This window comes from Anas acuta, chromosome 3 (assembly GCF_963932015.1).
Source record: "Anas acuta chromosome 3, bAnaAcu1.1, whole genome shotgun sequence".
NCBI lineage: Eukaryota > Metazoa > Chordata > Aves > Anseriformes > Anatidae > Anas > Anas acuta.
The window spans coordinates 63,524,904-63,549,267 of NC_088981.1; the positions used below are offsets into that span (position 1 = coordinate 63,524,904).

At 42.7% G+C, this 24,364-nt stretch overlaps 1 long non-coding RNA gene across 1 annotated transcript; it reads left to right on the forward strand.

The window, feature by feature from the left end:
* Nucleotides 1-11,536: 11,536 nt before the first annotated feature.
* Nucleotides 11,537-18,954, forward strand: LOC137853026 (uncharacterized). The gene is made up of 3 exons (XR_011094169.1): nt 11,537-11,623; nt 11,855-12,026; nt 18,461-18,954. It is a non-coding gene; the product is annotated as an uncharacterized lncRNA (long non-coding RNA).
* The last annotated feature ends 5,410 nt before the right edge of the window (nt 18,955-24,364 follow it).

The window sequence follows — 24,364 nt, forward strand, 5'->3', positions numbered from 1 at the left end:
CTTTGGGAAGCTACCTCTTATTTGTCTGCTTTTCTTGCAGTGAAGAACTTGTCTCAAATGTCTGTAGGACATCAATTCCAATTCAGATACATCACAGTTAATGCTTGATTTGAGATCCACACAGACATCTGAGACAAGAGTGCATCTTTTATTTCTCTCTTAATCTGTGCCAGTTTGCTAAGAATCCTCCTAACATTTTCTGTACTACCCTCTTCTTTCTGTATATCTATTGATCCCTACTCTCTTGTATCTAATGATCCTTATTGAAGGGGTCATTTTGAGAATAACATTTTTTCCCAGGCTTTTAAGTATGTCACAGGCTGTGGGACAAGGAGGGACATCTCTGGGTATTTCAGTTGCACTGATCTTTCTCAGGCAATCTTTTGTAAAAATTAATAAGCAATGATGATGGGAAGGGTCGTGAATAAGAAAAACTGCAGGAAGCTGGGAAAGGAGTATGTGGACAAGGACTGGCTTATGGTCTCATTTAGTACCTCCAAAATGCATAGACACCAGGAAAATATTTCGTCAACTATTTAAAACAACATAGGGACACTTTGAACATATGCCACCAGTGTTTGTTCAGCAGATGACCCTGCGTCACAATGACCATGTCAATTCAGAGCCTGTAATAAGGGATACTGGAGAGAAACTGTCAAGGAGGACTGTGCCACTGAGAGATGGTCAGGCTTTTTCCCTGTAGCAAGAATGTTACCTTGAACAACCTTCCTGAAGCTCTGGATTGATACTTGATACTCCGCAAAACAGGGTAGTGACTTTTCTGTGACTGATTTCTGAGACTGAACATCCGGAATGACTTCTCGCAGCAAAGCTCCCCCCAGTGACTCAGAGTGTTGGCTAGTGCAATACTGGGCTCATGGCAAGGAAAATACCACTCCCTTCTTGTGACTGAGTCCTTTTAGGCTCCCCTTAGTGCATCTCCTGGCAATGATTAGGAACATCTACTTATTTTTTTAAAGGCTACTCCCCCTCCCATAGACTCCAGTCCTGTGAAGTCCTTAGGAAACATACCAAGATCTGAAAAGCTATTGTTTGGTATTTCAAATCCTGGTCCCTTTATGTCCAGCTGGTGGGAAAAGAGGAGAGAGAGACAGAAAGAAAATAGAAAGGCGGTGGCAGGGAATGGGGGAAGGGTTGGAAGTTGAGCGCAAAATGGGTAGAGCTAGGCATAAACGTATCCAAAGGACATAGAAAATACAAAAGTACCTGAAGGTACGCTTCATCCTGGTCCTGCTGGATGTTTCTTCAGGGGCTTTGTGCAGGCAGGGGAAGGTTTCCTCATATGAAATAGCCTGCAGGGAGGAGTAATTAAAAATACAGGCACCTCAATAAACAAGGCAAAGCGAAAAAAAAAATCAAACACCAGCAAGAATGAGAAAGAAAAAAATATCTGAGAAGTATCTGGAATATAAAGGCGGGCGAAAAAAAACAAACAAAAAGCAAGTATTCTGTAAGTGGCTTCCTGCCAAGGACAGATGATTTTATCTCTCTGTGCCGCGGTTCTTCCCACTGCAGAATGGAGCCATAGATGCTCTTCCAATTTTTCAGAAATATTTGAAGTCTAAGAGATGTTTGGATAGCTATTAGCAGTGGATAATGTAAGCAAGAGAGAAGCTTGCTACAAAGATGGAGTCATCTTGGGAATATCAAGACAAAGACAACTTTATAATAGCCACCAAAATATGATTGTGCTACTGAGACGTTGTAGGAGAAAACAAGGACACATGTAATGAAGACAAAAAAAAGAAAACACACAACAAACAATGAGTATTAAAAAGAATATTAATGTACAAGGATTTCACCTGACATGTTGTAACTTTAGTGTTTTTCCCTACTACAGTTAAAGAAAGTTTTTTGAAGTTTAAGGCAGTCTTTTCTTTTGGTGTGAGTTTACCCCTCCCATTCCCATCTCCAAGCAGTAGGTCATCAGAATTGGTTATTGTCTGTGATGGAAAAATCTTCAGAATAATGTCTTTGGCTGGCTGGGCCAAACACACAGCATATTTGCACAGTCTTCTATGCTGTGGCAAATGCAGCTAAGGTCTGTCTGATAATCTGATGCTGTACTTTGGATAGATGTGTAAATGTACAGGCAACATGGAAAGCTTTGTATGGAATTGTTTGGTACATTTTTGGGTCCCTTCCTTGGCTGAAATGAGCTTGTGAAATGGCTTCCACTAGTAACAGCTGAAAATTATAATAATCTTTTTCATCTTTGACATCACTGAAAAACACATGGCTATTCTCTGTTGCAAAATCCTGATGGTCTTTGTCAGTTGTTTGGAGCTTTGGCTACAGATGTATCTTCCTTACCCATCCCTGCAATATCTTATTTCATCTCTATATCATATATAATTACATTATGCAAACTGTTGGACGATACTTTATTTTTGTTCAGCGCCACTATGCCTTAAACTTCAATTGAGTCATGGCAAAGTTTGGGACATGCTTGGAAAAACAATGTCAGAAGAAGTTTGGATGGATTTCAGGTCTCTCATATTTCAAATGATATCTGGCCACAGTGCAGACAACAAATTGTGACCAAAATATTATCTTGTTGGAGCCTAGAAATTTAAGGAAGATACATAGATAAAAAGAAGTATAAAAGCATAAGATTATAGTTGTGTGTGTAAGTGAGCAGTAAGGCAATGAAACACCCATTTCATTGGCAGGAGTGCAGGTGTGTTTCTCTGTCTCACAGCGAAGTGTGTGCAGAGCAGTCAGCCACAATTAAGGGTGGAATCTCTTCTGAATTCCACTCTTCTGGCTGCACAGGGAGATCTGCTGGTACTGTTTTTAATGAGGATAGCCCCACAGAGTTTCTGTCTTCAGACTTCTGGGACTGAGAAACAAAGAATGTGAGAGCTGTGAATACTGAGGGAGCTAACAATTTTCTTATTCCACTGATTTAGAAACCATGTGTGGACTACTTGTCTTCTGGAGCTATGCTATGGAAATATCTCACCAGTATACGGTATTGAATTAGGATCTTGGTGACAAAGGCTTCTGGTAATCTACAGACAGGGATCCCTGGCTGCCTGGACTCAGGATCCACTCATTGGTTTAACACAGATTTTTGTGTATCGCTCATGGTGAAAGATACCCAAGTGTCTTTTAGTGATGCTGTAAGTGTGGCTGTACAACAGCAACATGTAATTCAGCCTTTCCGCCTTCTTCTTTTCCAGTGTTTCATCTTATTAGGGCTAAATGCAGGATGGCACACATTTCTAATGGGTAAAGGCAGGAATTAAGTTCTCTTTTTCCTTCAGCTGCTCAGTGCTTTTAAATATCCCTGCTACCATAACAGAGAAATTGGTCCATGCTCCATGAAGTGCTTATGAAGGGCTAAGTATACCTAACTGCTTCTATGAACACTGAGTTCCCTCCACAGAGATACAGGTTTCAGTTCTGGCTTTGTGATCACCGTAACGTTATAACTCACAAGAAGCCAGGAATGAGAGCATTGCCACAGTGCACAGCATAAGAAAACAATTTGATTGGGACTACAGCACCTTTCCTTAGATTGCAGTGTTAGGGGTTGCAGAAGTGTTCTTGTCAGTAATGTACCTGTCATGCCATGCAGATGTGTTCTTGTCAGTAATGTACCTGTCATGCCATGCCCAGAAGTTTTATCTATTTATAATACATTAAAGTGCTATTGTGTAGAGCTTCATTTGCAAAAAGTCATTTACCCACAGTTACCCTGGAGAAATTCAAGATTTAGTTTGTCATACGGGCACTTGCTCTTTGGGAGTTCAGCAGAAGTGTTACCTTGTAGCAAAAGTCTCTCCATGTAGTCAAGACTTTCTGCTCAAGGTAGCTGCAGAAGTCCCCATTTCTGGGGCCTCTGTTGCAAGGGACTGAGTGCTGGTGCAGGTGATGGGAGGATGGCCCTGCAGGGGGAGGTGGCACACAGGGCAGAAGCACACCGTTTTCCAGAGGCTGGGACAATGATTAAGGGGATGATGCTGCCACAGTAGGCTGAGCAAGAATGGGAAGGATATCAGTCTTGAACCTGTTCTGGTATTTATCATAAAAAAACAACCAACCAACCAACGACAACAACAAAACACATAGATTCTAACTTCTAAAAGTGGAATGGGACGCAGAGGATGGCCAGCCCCTGGCTGGTGGCAGGGCATTTTGGGTATGCTTAGGCAGCCCTTTGCCTTTGCAGGCTGGTCACTGCAGTGCATTTCCAGGACAGCTTCCCAGTGCTTATCAGGCATTGGCAACACCAGCCTCAGGACAGCCTTTTGTCCTTCGGGGCGGGGGGGAAACTTCACAAATTATCTAAAGACCAGAAGTGGAAAGAGATGGCATTCTGGAAAATACCCTTAATTCTTTATTATTTTATTTTATTTTATTTTATTTTATTTTATTTTATTTTATTTTATTTTATTTTATTTTATTTTATTTTATTTTATTTTATTTTATTTTATTTTATTTTATTTTATTTTATTTTATTTTATTATTATTTTTTTTAATTTCCTCTCCCTTTCTGCCTTCCCGCTCATCTCAGAGGGGACCAGCTGACTGCTTTCTGGTGCTTGCATGGGCTGAGAGTGCTTGCCATACTACAGTAAACTTTGTCTCTGCAAAATCAACCCTAGAGGCTTAAAATACACTTCTAAAGACCTTTTTGTTTGACTGGTGTATCCCTGATGCTGGTCACATTATGTCAGTTTTAGTTGTCACTTTTCGTCTACCTTTACAGTGTTGTCTTTTTGAAGGCTTGTGCCAATGATCCACTTGAGCTACTGCCTCTCTGTGAGGACTGAGCAACAGCTGGAAAAACACATTTAAAAACTTTTATTAATCTCTGTTTAAACCCACGAGTTTCTTCAGTACCTTCAGGAATGGGTGATATTAGTGAACTCTGGAGATCTAATCATTTTAGAATTGCAGATTTCACCAGAGGTTTGGGGGGCAGGAAACACAGTGAAAGATACAAATGTGCATCACCTTTACAAGCACTGGATTTCTCTGTCAAAGTACAAGAGAGGATGTTGAGAGAGTTTGTCAGGAATGTAAGACTACACTGCTTCCCAGTGATGCCAAGGTGCTAAAGCATAGCTTCTCTTAAATTATGTATAAGATATATAAAAAATTATACATACGCAAATCTATGTTTGTTTTAGATTGTCCACATTCTGGGGAAGAAAAGAAAAGGAAAGCTCAGTTTCTGCTATGAAAAACTCACCGCTAATGGAAAAAATTATCCTTCCCATTCTTCAGTGTATAATGAGATGCAACTATGCTTCCACGCCACCTTTAAGTTCACAAAACCTTCTTTGTTTCTCTAATCACGTGGGAAAACTCTGCTGGCTGTGTACCTAACAACTGCAGAAGTTAGTGCTGTATTTCACTGCCCCCTCCCCGTTCATTCTTGTATCCATTGCAATTATCTGTCCTTTGAAGTTCAATGTGTCACGCATTTAAAATGAATGCTGGAGGTATAGCCATAGGTCGGCGTGTGCCGTTCATGGCTTTAATTGTAATCTATGCCCTGTTTTCTCCAGGGAATGTTTGACCTGACACTACACTGAATTTATGAGAGTGAAATCCCTTCACAAAGGCAAGTGCTGAAAATTTATTACATCTGTTTCACCTTGTGGGAAAATTACTTGGTTTACAGAAAAACTAAAAGAAAAACTAAAATCATGGAATGAAACTGCACAACATCCCAGAAGCAGGTCACTTCTGCTGTACTTGGAGAGTTTTCTTCTGGCAGAACTGCAGAGCAACATGAGTGGCCAAAGTATAGCCTTATGACTGAAAATACAAGAAACTGGAAAGCTGATGTAAAAAAAAAAAGAAAAGATAGTTCAGGACCAAACTTAGTGCTGGAAATAAGAACTTCAAGGAAAGTCAGAAACTGATTTAATCTATTAGTGTAATTTTAATATGGCCAGGACCTTGTAAGTTATCGTTTTATTTACCTCCTCTGGGAAAGCACCAAGAATCCTATATAACACAGTACTTCAGTATATGTTGTATTTAGATATCTCTGTAAAACTATTAATTTCTGTTTCCTCCTCACTACTTCCTTCTGCCCAATGTGAGAGCTATGAAGAGAAGGAAGGCTTGTGTTCTCTGCAGACTGTGCACTATAATCCCTGGTTTCCTGGTCTATCACATCTTGTCCAGCAAGCCCTATGTCCAGCACAACACTCTTGAGTTGCTGGTTAAAAGCAAATTACAGTTCCATATTTTGCTGTCATTACTGTTACTGATTTGGTTTTGATTTTGTGTTTGTTACTGAGAGAGCTGGAAAAGGAACGTAAGGGAGGGTGGAGCTAGAAACCCTTGCTTAACTGAAGAGCATCTGATCAGCTGCATTTTGCCTTTCTGGAAGACAGGCAGAGTCAGTGAGGATGACAACATTTGCTTCAGTAAATGGCAGCATGGTTCCCCCATTTGGGGTAACTGATCCAGTGTTCTCACTGCGCTCGTACGTCTGAGCCTCATGTGGACCAGCATCCCTTCACAAAACATACTGCTTTCTTTCATAAGGTGAATTGTCTTCTGCTGCATATCAGCCACTTGACATGCCTAAGACGTTACCTTCTTTACCTGTTACTATTTGTGTTAATGCTGCATGTATGCTAGCCAGCATATTCTCCCGCTCTCAATTCTTTAGTCATACCTCTTCTAAAGCCTGAGGCTGAGGGATCATCCACTTTGTGGGAATGGAAACTCCCAAGCTGGGTCTGCAGAGCCAGTGCCAGGTCTGAAGCTTCTTAGTTACAGAGACCCAGAGCGCAGACCTTTGCCCATATGGTCATTCAGTACCCGTAAGACATAACTGAAAATAATTATTTTCACAATTCCAGTAACCATATAATTGTACAAATTACTGCTTCCAAACATATTCAGAGGAGACTGCATGGGACTGCCTTACTGTTCTGAGGGCACATCATGCTGGGTGGACTCCTATGCTGGGTGTTGTGTGCTGTGCTCTGCTGCAGAGCTGAGAAATGCCCCTCAGTCATCACAGTGAGGGTTGTGGCACAGGGACACAAAGGCACAGAAATCAAAGTCAAGCAGCTTGAGAAAATGTCAATTACAGTAATTGTACTGAAAATGCATCAGGGATCAGGCAACCAGCTGATCTCAAACAGGCGAGGATCTGACTCTAAATTTATTTCGGCAATACATTGTGCTACAGGGGATGAGCAGCGATGTGACAGTATGTTAAAACACAGGTATTTGTAGGTACATATTGTGTTTCAACCACATCTGCTTGTAGGTAATTTTATACTTGGCTTCGAAACACTCATACAGTTACCCATTTTTACTGTGTGTGGGATACCTAAGTAAAGACATCTGCTTGCAACGTAGGTGCACAGAACTCCTATGCAGAGGCTGCTGAAGTCCAAAAAAAAACCCTGCCTTCCCCAGGAATCTGCATTCCCACCAGCAGCATTCCCCGGATGCCTGCAGTTCTGCCCAGCCCCAGGGCACGGCCAGCTGTGCGTGGTCCTGCTGGCCAGGACAGCCGCGGGCCGCCCCGGTGGTGCCTCCCCAGCAGATGCACCCAGCAGGCCAAACCTCCCGCACCCGACCTGCCGGAAGACGTGGTGATGGGCCTGGCCCAGGGAACAGCTGCTCGACAAGAGGTGGCTTTGATCGGTACCACATCAAAGCGCTGAGAAAAAGAGAACAATTACGGGCATTCCCTGAGAGCTCTTGCTCAGGGAAGGCCTGAATAAGAGACAGTGTGCTTGCTGTATAAAATGTTTTCCATCTGACACTACTTTCATAGCCTTCCCTGGCAAGAGCATCGCTCTTTTCTCTCCCCCTGTGACGCCTCCATCTCCCATCACACTGCAACCCCCAGTGGCCTTGCCCCATCCCCTGCAGTGCCAGAGCTGTTTCTCACAGCAGCTGAGCAGTGAGTTAAGTTTCCGTAGCCACAGTCCATGACAGGAGAAAAGCAGAGCCGCCTGCTCTCCAGAGCAGATACTTTGCGGCAGCGTTAGCAGGACAGGCACCATCCTGCCTCCAGCAGGTCACAGCTCTCACTGCCCCTCACCTTTGGTGCGTGGCACTGCGGTGACAGGGCAGGTTACATGGGCGGCCACCAGGCCTTGGGAGCCCCTGGGTGCCAAAACAGTTCCCCGTGCATCCCACTGCCATTGCCATCCTTCCACAAACTGCTCCCTGGCTACAGCACGTGGGGAGTATAGTTTTTAGCCTCTTACTTTATGGAATATGAATGATCAGGACGGGCTGAGAAAACCCACAACAGTCCATACCCAGTAGCCACGGTGCTGTCCAGGAAGCTTGGAAATGCAGAGACCTTGAGAAACCTGTGCTAACTGTACTCCTTTCCTTGCTATCTTGCTGCTGCTCAGAAAGAGTTTATTTGACTCTTTGTTCTCTGTTAAAGGTAACATGACTGCCCTACAACTCCATAGCTTCTCTGTTTTCTGAAGATATGAGTGCTATTCAGGTTACTTGACATGAGATGTGTGAGCACTGCATGTATAATTTAAATTATTTAAGTTATATATTTAAGTTATCAAGGCTCCTTCTGTAATTATGAGAGAAAAATGGCACCTCAAGAGAGTCATTTTAGGAACCATTTTAGGATGAGAAAATTATCTACTGGGGAAGATGCTTGTCTTCCTGTAATGACTGTGCAAGGTGGGTTATTAAACTAGCCTAGATGCCTGATGTTCTGGTGATCCACGTTGGGAGGCACAAATGTCCCTTCTATGTCTGAGTCCTGCAAACCTCCATGGGTTCAGCTGGGAGCCAGACACAGTCAGGTAGCTCTCAAAATGCTCCTGCTTCAAGACAGGAAGCTGATTCAGAACAAAATAAACCCCAGAAGCTAGGTTTTCTAAATGTTCTGTACTTCTCTCTTAGCCTGAGAGCTGTGTTCTGATGCAAGATCATTGTCTCATTGCAGGTGATCTTTGTAGTGAAGGCAGATGCAAAGTTTTAATATTTGCCTTCCTCTGTGTGATCAAGTGGTGTTATTCCTCTTACATTACATGGTGGTCCAGTTCTTCTCTCATCCTCCTCTTATAATTAACGTAATCAGAGTATGTTTCTTTGTTATCCTTTAAATCTACTGGTATGAATGTGTATATTGTAGAATTACAATTTCAGCCACACAGTAATCATTCAAAACAGAATTACAATTTTAGCTACACAGTAATCTATCTTGGATGATTACTGTATGGCTGCCTTTTAAATTCTGACATGTTGAATGTTTTAGGATTACAGACAGGGATTAATTCACATCATGGACTAATCTGCTGCAAATGTCCATTTAAAAAGTCTTTTTTGCATCACTCCTCAAAGGGGGCATCAAGTATTAGAAGAAGAAAAAGAACAGCTGAACAAAACTAAGAAATGAGATTCCACTTTAAATGGTGTTAACTGATATATATATATATATATATATATTTCATATTTCTAGATTGACACTGTTTGGAATATATGTTCCAGAACAAATTTCTGCTGCAATCAGGCAAACAGGTTGTTTTGAGCCAAAGACTTAAGACACATAATTTTTTTGACTGCAATATGGTGGTAGTTAACCAAGTGATTTTAAAGAAAGAGCACGAATGTCCTTGTAAAGGATCTGCCATAAATATAGCTAAACTATACAAAGGTGTCTGATGGTGTTATATCCTACCCATGCAGGAGAGAGCTGTACTGCCAAAAATCTGTCTCTGGCTGCTAGAGCTGTACCTGGGTGCTAGAGGTTTTAGTGTGCTGCAACAGCTGAAGCACTGCAGCTCCTGTGCAGGAAGGGCAGTGCGTGCTCCTGGCACTCTCCGTGCCCCTTGTGCTCCTGTGAACCTGTTGCTGTGCGCAGCTGCTGTGTGCTTGCTGAGAGAGGACAGATGTTACGTGTGAAGCAGAGCATGTAGCTGTGGAGCGCATTGCCCTATCAATTTTTAAGTGCTGTTGAAGAAGTGACGGCACCAAGTGGTTTTCAGAAATAAATGCAAAGGATTAAATGTCCTACATGGAAGGCAACAATGACAATGACAAAAAAACTGCATGTGACATTTTCTAGATTGCTAGGCAGCTTTTTCCCAACAGTCATGACAACCCGGCCGTGATGCTTTAGCAAGCTAAGTGTGGTTTTGGGATGGGACACCTTGCAGGAAACCCAAACACTGTACAAGAAATAATGTTGTCCTGGAAGTTCATTAAGGACGCGGTCATTTTTCCCTGGGAGTAAGGAATGAATCAGTGTCCCGGCATGAAGTTAAGGGCTCCAGACCTCCGTGCTCATTGTTAAAGCTCCAGTAAGGCTCTTTGTAGCAGTTAGCGTCTCCTCTAAATTTCAAGCTGAGAAATTATGTTCTGGTTGTCTGTTTTCCTACAGTGGTTTTATTTGGGCATGATATACTCATTGTCTGTAACTGTTGCAGTGTCGCTGTTTGTTCTCATAACACACAAAATGTTCCACCTTAGAAGCGACAGCTTTTAAGGGATAAATAATGGCAGCATATGCAGCACATAAAGTACTTTAAGATTCCACACAATGAAACATCCTATATTTTGAAGGATTATGTTCTTGTTCTTTTAGGCCTCAAACAGGAAATATTTAAGCACATTTTCAATTAAGTTGCATTGAAGTTAGTATAATTGAAGTCCATATTTTCAGCATGTGCTTCTAATTAAACACATCCATAAATGCTTTCCTGATCAGAGGTCTTCAAGCCTGCGAAAGCACAGAAACTGAAGCATTCTTTTTTGGCTACTCTGGGTGCTTCTTTCAGTACATACGTTTGAAAGCAATCATCACATTTCCTCCCTCCTCAGTGCTGTTCCCAGCCTCAGCTGCAGTCATACCTATAGGGTCCCAGCCTCAAGGCTACAGGTTACTTAAAGCAGTGCTGGAAGTCATGGTGCCTATGTCTATATGTTGCACAGAAAACTTTCAAACACACACACATGACCAACTTAAAGAAGCACTGAAGGTGAAGGTGGCCCACAGCTCCAGTCACACAAATTAATTTAATCTTCCTTGCAGGCTGATTTGGAAGAATATACCAGGCTCAGAATGAAGATAGAGAGCCTGATTTAAGCCATTACTAGTTTGCTTTGGCTGGAAAAAGAGAAAAAAATGTACAAGAAAGGGTTGATGTAAGTAGAGCAATGGTAATCAAGGTTTTGCAGCGTGTAAAACATGGGCGCTTTGAGCTAACCCATCCCACTCAGCACTAGAAAGGATCGGAGAAGTGTATTCACATGTCAGGCACTGTTTTGGCTGTCTGTTCCCTGGGTTATAGTCCTGTTCCATAGAGGAAGTATTTGAGCTCTTATAGCTTGACATCACTGAAAGAAAAAATGAATGAAAGACTAGATCCATCAGACCTTATACTGCAAAGTGTCTGTCTGGTTACATACAGATGTTTGTAAGTGCAAGCTGCATGCCTGCTTCCTTTATAATAAAAATTAATCAATTTTTATTATTTTCTACATTATGTCAGGTAAGTAAAAAGCAACTTGTTTTTGCTTTTCTTCCTAGGTTTACAGTTAAAAACACAAATGAACAGGTATACATCAGCATCTATCGGTAATGACAGCAGCAACACTTTCTCGAAAAGAAAAGCAGGATCTGGCTGTGAGTTTCTGAAAATAATCTGACAGTTATTTGCTGTCTTCTTTTACTGTGCTCATCATCATGTTTTTTGAATAAACAACTTCTGAAAAAAATATCAAAAAACACAGAAGATTTCTGCATCTTACTTCATCACTTTATTTTGAGGGAAATTTTCCTGTGTGTTTTTAATTCTGATCTCTAAGAGAATGGAAGATTAATAGCACACTGTGTTCCCACATTTTCTTTTCAAAGACTCTGGGTCCGAGTTGTCTCGCTGCCTTTGAGGAGCACGTGCTGCAGCAGACGGCGTGTGGAACCCCTGCCAGACAGGCGCAAGGGTTGGGCTTGCAGATCTCAACAGCTCCATTGCCATGACGAATGAAGCTGTCAGAGGAAGATATGATTCTCTGGGCTTGGTCTACAGGTAACTTTGATAGGTCTTATGCAGGATTTGACAAAGGACAAAAACTAGGGTCTGTTGGAGGATCTGCTTATAAAGCATCCAAGAACACTACGGAGTACGTTAAGCCAAATGTTTGTACAGCGACTGAGAAAATCCAATGCTAACTCTCCACTTTCAGTGCTGCAGTATAAGTGCACTGCAGGATCCCAATGCATTTTGGCTTCTGGTCATCCAAAGAGTACTGCATTATTCTCGTGAAAGCCCTCATGCTTGTTTCTCAGTGTGGTAACATCCTCAGCTTATGTATTTACGGGAGTTTCAGGCACATCCCTGCCAGAGCTTCCTTTGCAAATTCTCCCATAGCAGGGCTCAGATAACAAACAGCCCTCCACTGGCACTTGATGCTTCCTTGTGCTAGCCTTGAGCGCATTTTGCCTCCCATCCTCAAACTCCCTGGAGCCTGGTTCTGTGAAAAAGAAAAGCTCCTAGCTGCTCCTAGCTGTAGACCTCATCTCTTCTTCCACTTCTCCATGGCTCTGGATAGCTGAGCTAAAGCAACATGTAGATAACTAACCATAAACAAGCTCCTGGGAATACTCCAGTATTTGTGACCTTGTTTGTAGCAGGAGGAACATATTTGTTATGCCTCCATTTCAGAGAAGCTTATTCAGCTTCCAGTGATTATTGCATGGCCTTAAGCCTTGTAGGGGTTATTTAATATTATATTTTCCTTGCTAACACATGCCACAATGCTGTACTTATTATTTAAAGCTTTTCTGCTAAAAAGCCATTGTTCATGAATTAGTTTGATAAGACTTGTATAAATACAGAGTTGTGACTTTGCGTGTGAACCATTTAGCCTTTTTCATAAGAAATAATTCCTAGTGTTAAGACTCCTCCCTGCCCCACAAATCAAATGTTTTTTTCCAGTAATTCCTTCTCAAGGAAGATGCCCCAGGAAAATCTGCTTGTTGGCTAAGGTCATCTCAAGTATTTGTATTTTTTATACACATGAGAGGATAAATCCTTAACTAGAAGAGATACCATTGCTCGTTTTTGCCCTCTTCCTCCTCTCCCAAAAGCTTGCTACATTAGTCCCCATCTGCAAGCCCTGGATTACCTACTAAGAGGTTATATAAACGTGCTTTATGTGGTTTTACATCTCTAGGAGAGGTATTTACTGAGCTAGCTCCTGGGCCGTGCTAGGCCCCAGGGGATGCTGGTTAGGGACAGTAAGACCTGTGGGTGCCTTTAGGACCACGACAGGTAAGGGCACTGCTGACACTGCCACCAACGGCATTAACTGTGGTTTTCTTTTATTTGGTAGCTAGGTTTACTTGAAAAAATGGCTCCCACATTGGCCACCCAGTGTGGTATACGTGAGTGTGCTCATATTCACATCTCTCAATATCTTTTGAACTGCCTGGCCAATTTCAGCTATAGTTGGTAGGGGTCACCGGGGTATTAATGATATCCCCACAAGGTTCATGAATCACGCAGGCCTATTGTATCACCCCAGCTGAGAGAAACGCTATGGAGGGAGTGCAACCCTAGTAGACACCTGAGAATCCACTGGAGACAGAGCTCTCCAAAGGAGAAACTTTACTCCCCTCTGGACACCAGCTTTGAAACATGAGTCTGTGGGAAACCACGTGCCCAGTGAGCTGGTGCTCGGAGTGACGCACTTGGCGGGCACTTCGGTTTTCCCCCCTTGCACCTCGTTTGGCAGCAGCTCGCGGTGAGCCGCCGGCTGGTCTGGTCAGCCCGCATTGTTCTTGCTTTTCCTTCGAACATAGAGGTACATTTATTAAAGCTCTGCGTTTGTAGCTAGCACTTTTTGCACATTTACTTGTAAGGAAAGGAATAGTGGCAGCAATAGCAACAGGTTTTACAGAAGTATCTGGATCAGGGAACCATTTACACAAGCAATACAGGACCCCAAAGGAGCAGCTACAGAGCTTCATGCTTTGACTGATCTTTAGGAAGCAAATCAACTCTTACCCAGTGCAGTTCCTTTCCTGAACTGGACACAAAATACTCCATCCCTCCACCACAAAAGCTTAAGCAGCAGGAATGACAGTTTTAAAAAATCCATAAGGGATTCTATTCTGCATTGTATATGCAGAAAGACTGGCAAGCAGCAGCAATAACCCTGCATGTAGCAGGAGTGAAAAAACAATGCTGACCTCTTTTCTGTGGGCTCCCACAAGGGTGGGTTTGTGTCACAGAGAACAACCCTTTTGGTGTCCAGCTGGAATCTGAAACAACCATATCGATTTTCCTTTCCAGAAATGAGGACAGCCTTCTGCAAAGTAGACATGGCAGTCCAGACACTGCAGAACTGTTAAACCCATGTGTATGTGCAATTGTAGTTGGCAAAACTCAGAATGAGACTTCTGGAAGTAGGACAATACTTGGGCATGGAAGTTGTAGCCTGAAGGTGTTTCAGCAGGCACCCCTGTACCTCCTTCCTACTGGTATCATTACCATAGCACCATTGCTGTCTCAGAGCAGACAAATTTGAGGTTTGAAGAGTGCAGGAAAATATTTCACAAAAGTACCCAAAAAGACAATGATTGATGCGGTACACTTTAGCCTACCCTCAAAATGAGCTTTTATGCACTATACTGTCAGCTGAAAACAGAGATGATTTGTGCCTGTGAAGACATCTTCCCTATAGTTTTAATACCTAATAATGGGCTAAAAATCACTGCTAGCACTGGTATAGTGCCCTTCCCTACTCCTTGTCACTCAGCCACTGAGCTTTGGGAAGCCTGCCAAGTCCCTGACAGCAGCTTCTTCTCGTGGGAGCAGAGCTGCACAGCACAATTTGATCCAGGAGAAGAGGCAGGGTTTTCAGATTTTACTCTGGTGTCAGCAGCAGAAACCTTCAAAGCAGGGGAATAGTCCCCAGCTGTGAACTGGGTTGCTCAGGAGGTACCACTCTTGTCGTTTTGTCAAGCTGATCAGGGTAGGGAAGAGCTCTTTTTCTAGGCTGGGTGCACTGAAGAGGCGCCAAGGCCTCCCACCCACAGTCCTCATTAAAGAAAAATAGCAACAGCACAAAGCCCAAGGATTGTTTACTTATTTGTAGTATCTCAGCAACGGCTACTCTCTATCATCTGGTTCTGCTTTGGTGATTTCTTTTTTTATTAAGAAGAAATGCCACATGCTGCCACACAAGTAGCTAACCTCCTGCTGTCGGTCAGAGGCTGCCCCTTATGCCAGGCAGGACAGAGCAAGGGCTCTGCTTCCCAGCTGTGGGACCTGCCTTACAAGAACAGGGCACAGACCAAGACCTCGCAGTTGTTCTCTCTCTCTCTTTCAACCCCAGTAAATCCAGCAAATAAAATAAAGCTCAGGTTTGTGAGCGACGCTAGGTCACGCAGGACAACTAGTTCTGGTTGATGCATAAGCTGACAAATAAATAAAGTTCTGGACATGCCCAACTGGTTCATTTCAACATTTTCAGAAGGAAGCATCACATTTTGGAAGGTTTGATTCATGAGGCGACTCTGTGGCTTTCACAATGCAGAGAAGAAAGAGATGGCTGTATGTCCCTTCCCTGCATCCCATTCTTATACTTTAGTGGCTACAACACTTGTCTGAGTGGGTAATTAACTACTTTAATTACTTTCTATAAATTAGGATGGAGCTTCAGTTTGACATACTGGGAGATCTCCACTTCAGGGCAATTTTTCTGAGTGTTGAGACAATCTCCTGAGAAGAAAAGGGCCCAAGCTCAAGTATGTTCTCTGCAGAAGAGAGCATGAAAAGAGGGTCGGATTATGCCTTCTGGGTAAATGCTGCAACAAATGAACTTTCCTGGCTAAGGCTGTAGAATCAGGGTACACCACCTTCTCAAAGTTTTAAAGGCACCTGGTAATTTTAAACTTTATTTTATTTTATTTGTTTATTTATTTATTATTATTATTATTATTTTTGGTAAAGATCTTCATAGTTAAATTGCTGTTCAGAAATAAAAATAATTTGGAATAAAAATAATTTGGAGTCAAACATTGAATTTAATTTTTTTTTTTGGAAGCTGCACTGCTAATTAACATAGGTCAGGATTAGCACTGTTTGAGGAACTATCTGTTTAGATAACAGGTTCTTTGATAGAAGAATCATATTATTGCATTTCTGTCTGGGACAGATGACACCTCACTGATCTGCAGCTCTGTGGGGATATTAGACAACTCCTTTGCAGTCACACAGTTGTAAAATCTTACTCTTAATTTGTTATAAAAGAGTTTTCTGGCCTATGGACCAATCAGTGCTTCTGCCCGTAAAGGAGAGTCTGCCAAAACATGGGGGAGGAAACTGAAGGCACGAAAAAGAGACAGGAGACTGCTATCCTAGACTAAGCAAAGTTATCTGGAGAGGGTGGTGGTGCAGAGTGATAAAGCTGAGCTCGGTAGCAGCTGGTGTTACAAGATAAAAAACGGAAGCTGTATGTGGACATCCATCTATCTGCTTATCATTCAGGGCTACTACGCAGGATCTCGGTGGTGCTGGTGCCCAGGTGTAACAGTCACTGCATAAACACGGGGGGGGAGCCAGTCCTGGCTTGAGGCCTCACAGCCAAGATACAGGTTTGGAAGACAGAAGAGCTGCCACCTCCTTCACGTTAAGACTTATTGGTTCATCTGATGCTGCAGTTACTGTCTAGCAGAGGCAGTGACTGAGCCTAAAACTCTTGGAGATCAAGCACCATGCAGCTGTATGTCCAAACAGCTCAGGGAAGCATCAGAAGAGCCAGAATGACTGAATCGAATCCCAATCACTCCACAGGCAACCTCTGTCCCAGCCCAGTGGACAGAGAGGATTGCTCCTTTCCCTCCCACACCCTGCCACACAGCTTGCTTACTGGCCCCTTTGTACTTGCTCCACTTGGTTAGGGGACTGCCCTGATCCAGCCGGCGGGATGAGCTCTGCATGTACTGCTTTAATTGGAGATGGTGAGGAGCACAGCGGGAATTGTTCCTGAGTACTGGAAACAATACTTATAAAATCACTTCACAGCAGCCAGTAACGCTACTGGCTGGAATACAAACAGCGTTGGAGACCAGTGGCTAGTCAAAAAACACTCTGAAAAGAAGTGCTTATGCTTCTTCACTTCCCCGTCCACCTGTGCTTCTGATCCTGCAGCCAAAAGCTGTGATACCATAGGGGAGGATGAAACTTTTAGGGTAGGAAACAAGCAAGGTGAACATTTAAGAGAGAAGGAAGATGTCAGTGCTCTCCTCATGGAAGTATATGAGTGCCTCCCACACCCAAAATAGAGCGCATGAATTTACATGACAATGTTGCAGTAGCTGAGATCTCTGGGGGCTCAATTTTCCATAATCAGATCTAAAGACCTCTGCCTACATTAAGTAGCATCATGAATGAAGGTGATTTAGCACCACATATAACCACTTGGTTTCTGGTTTGCACGTGCAATACAGCTATGTAAGCTAAGTACACAAACTCAGGTGGCCTCCGGGGCTGAAAATCCTCAGGCTATGCACGCCCTCTCTCTTACATTAGCAGCCTGGAAATGATGCTGCATGTTCCCTGCTTTTCTGCATTTTACAGGCAAACTTGGACAAAAAAACAAACCAAAACAAAAACGTTTGGTGCTCTTGCAGCCCCAAGTGCTGAACTTGTCTTTTTGAAATGCTATGTCAACAGCTCTTCACTAGCAGGCCCATTATTTTTATTGGCTTCAGCTCCCTGGCTAGTGTTGACAGGTTAATTTACAGTAACAGTGAGAGTCACCTTTACTCGCTATACCAGAAAGCGCAGCCCGCTCTGCACTTGAATGCCATGCTCTCAGGAGCAGGAATGTGGAGAGCGAGTAAGTGCTGCCTCACAGCCTCACTCAGGCACTCAGGGACTTGTACAAAAGAATGCTCTTTTGGTGATTTTTTTTTTTTTTTGCTAGAATATACAACTGGAGCAGGAATGGTTGCAATTATATCTTACCGTGCTTGTTAGGGAGGACATATGGGAAGATTAGCCTCAAGAATGTCACTCTTGGATATGGTCTTCCCATTGGGATTTATGCCACAGTTTTGTTTTGTTTTGTTTTGTTTTTTTAATTGTATTTTTTTCCTCTTTTTAGTACATCAAAGTTCATTGTGAGAAATTCCCTTTGATAACATGTATACAGATAGTGTTAAGCACATCCCAGAGAATGTTTGCTGGGGTGTACCTAAAGAACTGTCTTCCCTTCCCTTCCCTTCCCTTCCCTTCCCTTCCCTTCCCTTCCCTTCCCTTCCCTTCCCTTCCCTTCCCTTCCCTTCCCTTCCCTTCCCTTCCCTTCCCTTCCCTTCCCTTCCCTTCCCTTCCCTTCCCTTCCCTTCCCTTCCCTTCCCTTCCCTTCCCTTCCCTTCCCTTCCCTTCCCTTCCCTTCCCATGGCGAGGGAAGTTTTAAACTAATAGATTTTTTTTTCCTCTGGTTTGTACAGCCATAGTTCTGCAGTTGAAGATCTCAGACCAGGTCTCAGATGTGATATGGATGGTGAAGAAGACATAAGGAAGATGATGCAGAGTGCATTGGGGAATTAAGAGGTATTTGGTGCACTTAAGGGAGGTTGATAAGTACTGCAAAGAGGCATATTATAACAGTAATTGTGCAGATCAACAGACATTACATCACAGGAAAATAAATAAAATCACAGTGTTTCTGAGATCTGTTTGTTTCTATAATACTGACTTTTTTTTTTTTTCAATGAGCTTGTTTTATAAAAAAAGTGAATGAATGGTATTTTAAACCTAGAAATATCAGATATAAAGTCTAGGAGTCTTGCAGCTGTCTCCCTATATAAAGTAACAATACTCTAGCACTGTTTACCAAGCAGGAGGAAGCACCGAGTTTGGGTCAGATATAAGGATTTCCATTTCTTTCAGCATTGGTGGACATTGTGCCACCCCTTGCTCACAGAAATTCTATTTTGGCTGCCTGCCCATTGGAGATCTAGAAGATGTGCATCTGGTGTTGTGACCATATTGCAGATCTGGGTGGTTACACTCTGCTGCTAGATGTTTACACTACATATTTGTTCCAGGCTAGCATTCACTCTTGATTTTACTTACTCTTGACATAGTGACTGAAACTAGAAGAGCAATCCCTGTATTTAGTCTGCAGATCCCTTAGCAAAAGCTCTTTGAAAAGCTTTGGGATCTTTCCACTGCACAAATTTCACGTCTTTGTCTGTCACCAATCTGTTCTCATCAGCCAGCCCTTTGAAAGTCTTTATGGCACCTCTCCATCCTGCTGGCTCAGCTGTGGATCAAGATCTCAGAAACTGTCAGAAGTTCCCACCAGCTTGAAGAGCCACAGCAAATCAGAAAGAAAGCAGATGGGAGGAAGGAGTGTAAAATCATTTGGAGATAGATTAGAAAAAGTGTATCTGAGTTTTCTGTTTTAGCACAGATTTCTATGCATGCACATATGTATGTATGCAGAGTCACAAAGGAGTGCCACTTTTTCATCGCTGAAATGTACTGTGTCTCAGGCACTGAAATAATCATCCCTACAGCACACTTGTTCAGAATATGTGTGGCAAGCAAGGCTTGAGGGAGCTACTCTCAGCTAACATGATGGAACACCTATTTCTTCTTTTAGTTGTGATGACACTTATATTGAGGCAGTGAAGAATTCAAATATTACAGAAACATTGACCAGGGAAAAGCTATATGAAGCCAACATATATTATTATTATTATTATTATTATTATTATTATTATTATTATTATTATTATTATTATTATTATTATTATTATATGTCGTGTATACAGCTGTTTTCAAAGTATTAATTGAAAATCATGACTTTGTGTTGGTTAGTGGTGAAAATCAACACAGCAAAACAAGGCTTACTGAAATAAGTGTTACAGAACTCAGCTACTTCTTTTTGTTGTGTCTGAACCATAGGTAATGAGATTTTCTCCAGTTAACTACCCTAGTGTTAGGAAGCTCTGTATGAATCATGTAGTAGCCCCTACCTGTACTAGCTTGTAGCAAGTCACACTAGGTAGCTTGCCAGTTACACCTGAAAAATTAAAGAACAGTTCATGAGAATTGGTTTTCTTTCTTCATTGAAGACAGCACATGCTTTTGAACTTCAAAATGTCATTGTTTTTTTGCACAGTATCTATAGGCTTTGTAGAAGGACTGTGGGAACACCTGGCTGTCTCCAAGCAAGATCCTTGTATTGGCTAAGGACTTTTGGTTTCTGTTGTATGGGGATGAAGGGATGAATGAAAAAGGTGATTTAAAGAGAGTTTCAAGCACCTTTTCCTTGAAAATCAGGCTGGTTCAGTATGTTTTAACAGAGACACTGGCAAACAGAGGGTCATTTTAAGCCATGCCACCTATGAAAGAGATATGCAGGAAAACAGATTTTGGAGGAAAAGGTGAAACTTTGATGTATGCAGTAGTGTCACGAAGGCAGGAATGCTGGGAGTAGATGATGTGTCGTGTAGAAAAGCTGCTGCAGAGCCTACCTGGGCTCCTGTACTGCCCTATTTCACTGCTGCAGCTCTGGCCAGGGCCTCTCTGTTTCTGTGTCAAATGGTCAGAGATGTTCCCACAGCCTCTTTTGTACTGCTGTAACTCAATCCTTGTGTGATAGCCACAGACAAAGGCAGAGGCAGAGACACCAAATCAGAAAACCTTTTCTTCTTTCAATTGCGGTCTCTCCTAACACTGCATCTTGCTTGTAGCAAAGCCAAATGAATGCCAAAGTGATGGAGTTAAACACACGCCAGTGTATCAGCGCGGGAGGATGCCCCCTGCAATTGAGACTGTCCACACTGAAGGTTAAGGAAGAACAAAGCTGTCTTATGCAAATCATTACAGCTTAAAGATGAACAAGGTTTCCAGCAATTACTCCACATCTTTGGTCCAAGGGCTACTATGTCAAAGGGTGTAACAGAAATAGATGAGCATTTCTTGCTCTCAGAGTAGCAGTGAGCTGAGCAGGACCTGTTGCTGTCCATGCTGTCTCCACTGCTTCCACGTGAGAGTCTGGAGGAGAGCACTGTGTACGTGGTCTAAGCAGAGCAGCCCATCTCACTGTTCAGATACGTGCTCAAATGGTACCCCCAAAGTCAGGCCAGGAGACTGTGACAGAGCTGAAAATTAAACCCTGCTGCCCTTATGCTCAAGTCTGCTTCTCTCTTATGCCCTTACCCAGAAGAGGGGAGAGGCAGGGTGGGTAGTGCTAGACTTAGTTAAATTATTTCCATGAGCTGAAAAATGGACTTCATAGCCAAGTCCCCAGTTTAGCAATCTGTAACATCTGTGGCAGATTTTTAAAGTGAACATCTCTGCTTTGGTGGCTTCCAAGCAGAAGGAATGTCACACATTTTCCCTTGCCTGATGGATTTGCCAACTTTTGGAACCCACAAAAGCACCTCTGGCTCACACCATGATGGCATCTGTAGCTGTCGCCTAGTGAAGAAAGGAAAAAGTAATCAAAACTCCTTGCTTTGAATATGGTGGGGCTCTTCCGTAGGAGAAGCTTCATCTCCAGCCAAGACGACATCTGTGGTTTTGTTAGAGGGACAAGGTGGAAAGTACTCCAGCCACCTCTTTGTACCTGCTCAGGAGTCTCTTGTTCCCTCAATAAGGCCAAGCAGCCAAAACAAAATGTTTAATCAGCCAGAGACGTGGTGATACTCACCTCACTTCTCAGAGCACTGTGGTGCATATCAGCAATGCCCTGCTTCCAGCTTCAGTAATTCCTTGCTCTAAGTACTGGTAGAAAAGAGCTTGCTCTGGTCTCTTGCACCACACTCCCATGTCTGTGCCACCCCTCGATGCCTAAGGAAGCAAGAGATGGGGCTCACACAGTTCTCATTTAAGTTTTGAACCTGCAGTCCTTTCTTGAAAGCATCCATGCGGATATGATATTGTTGCCTTCAGATATTTATTCTCTTTATTAGACCTCTTATTTGTTCCAGAGTTACACGGTGATTTTGGTGGGAGCTCCAGATAAAGCAGAGCAGTGTGACGGAAAGCACAATAGCTTCATTTAGATAAGCACTCCAACTGGTGTAGTGGGTCTAACCAAAGCACACCAGAAAAACACAAGCTCCTACTCAGAGCAGAGAAGTTTCACTGGGTGAGAGCAGCTGGTCAAGGTTGCAGGGATCTGAGCTTGTGAGCACAGCAGCACCACCACTCTTCCTGCTCCCCATCGCTCCCCTGCCACACTTGCCTCGTGCCCTGCTTCAGAGAATGGGGGTCTGCAGCTCCCGCAGCTTCTCTTTGCTCCTGGCAGGGTCAGCGGAGGCAGCGCAGCAGTTAATGTGAATTATGCCTACACATAATTGACCGAGAGTTTCAAATGTCAGTGGCAATTCATGTCCTCCTCTCAGATGTCATTACACTCTTATAAAAAAAGGCGTGATCTTCTTTATTACACTAGGAGTGTAAAAAAACACCAAACTCCCATATTTTTTTCAAGACAGCATTATTTGTTACAGTCATATATCTCATGTGTCTTTACTCTTAACACAATTATTTTAAGGGATACTTTGTTTATAAGAAACACAAAGGAAAAATCGCATTGTATGACTTAGACTCTTCAAAAGTAGTTATAAACAACTATACTAATTGTTTTGTTCCCTTAAAAGATGTGGGCCATGGCAACACAGCTGTTTTTGCTGTGGCTAGTGTGCCTAGCTTTAGACTAGTGTCACGGGGAAAAGTTTTCAGGCCTGTTATGAGCAGCCCATGAGTGGCTGACAGGCAAACATCGTATCTGCCTGCTGTGATCTGCTTAGAGACTGCAAAGGGGGGGATTTATTTGTACTTTGAAACACACCTTCCCTCCTTCTTACAAGAAATCCATGACATACCTCCTCTTAATCATAACAGTCACACCCAGGAGATGACAAATTTGGCAATCAATATGAGGATTCTTCTGTAACCTTCCCAAATAGCCTTCTGCCCGGCATTGCAGGCCATCAGTGATTCGTGTGGACAAAACAACTTGCTGCCTGTCAAAAGCATTCAATAAAGCATAGAAAATCAACTTAGTATTTTAGCATCTCTGAGTTACTTAACAAAGAAATTAAGTATTCAATAAAAAAATAAATAAATCTCTGATACTCTGTTGTTAGACATTTGCCCATGAATTCATTAGCAAGACTGATCCTCACAGAGCCAGAGGGGACTGCTGAACACGCGTGCAGGCTGCATCTGGCCCTGTGTAACTCCTCAGACTGCTTGGTATGCTGCAGAGACAAGGGCTGGCTTTCCAAAACCATTTGCCGGGCACCAGACGAAACACAGCATTCACTGACAGGGCTAATAGGGGAAATTGATGGAATTTGGTTATCTGGTGTATTAAACCATACCATCTAGGCAAAGCTCAAGGATTCGTAGGCATTGTGGTTGCAGTATCTGTAGGATAATTCAGGGACTTACACTGAAGGTGATGTAGGCTTTTTTCTATGGGGTTCTGAACATAGGAACTCATGAGGTCAGGCAAGAGCCAGCAAAAGACCCCACGGCTGGTGAGGCAGTAGGGTGCTGTCACTGCAAACCTAAAGCCAGGACTAGAGTGTGGCTGACACTGCAAGCTCAGCCTGTGGAAAGGATGTGTTAGTGAATAAGGTTAAACTCTGACCAGAGCTCATAAATGTTTCTGTGCCAGGCATGCTGGTGAAAATGGAAAATATGCTGCAATGAGGTTGATTCCATAATAATTAAAAATATCTCTTTTGTAAGTAATGTGGTAGTTCTCATATTGGACCAGTATGTGCTTCATACAGTTCAATTTGTACCCTAAAAAACAGTCAGCTCAAGGCGGTTGGTGAGAAAACCTTATATTACACTGGCAGGCATATTTCTGTTCCTCCTCAGGACATCTCTTCCTTACCAATAATACGTAGAGTTATCTAGATCTTGAAACTTGAAACAATAGGTTTAGTGTTTTTTCTCTCTCTCTCTCTCTCTCTCTTTTTTTTTTTTTTCCCCAGCATTATCTTTTATAACTCCATATATCTTTATTCTTCATGTAATTGTCCAACCTCTATTTCAAACGTTAACTCTCTCAGAAGCTCTAATGATTTGCTGAGTTTTCTGGCTTGGAGGTAGTCTGAGCAGATTTTTTGCTTTACTGAGACCTTCCAGAAGGTAACCCAGGCTTCTTTCTGGTGGTTACAATAACTGGAGCATTTCTTGGATGTTATCTAAAACTTACAGCTTGCAATGTCTTACCTCTGTCACTACTTAACAATTATTCTCCAAAACCCATCAAGCCCACTGATTTAAGAAGAGCGAGTTTTGGAGAACCCTTTGCTAATCTCACCACATTGAAAAATGACTCTTCATCAATCCTAGCATTTTCTTACTCTGCT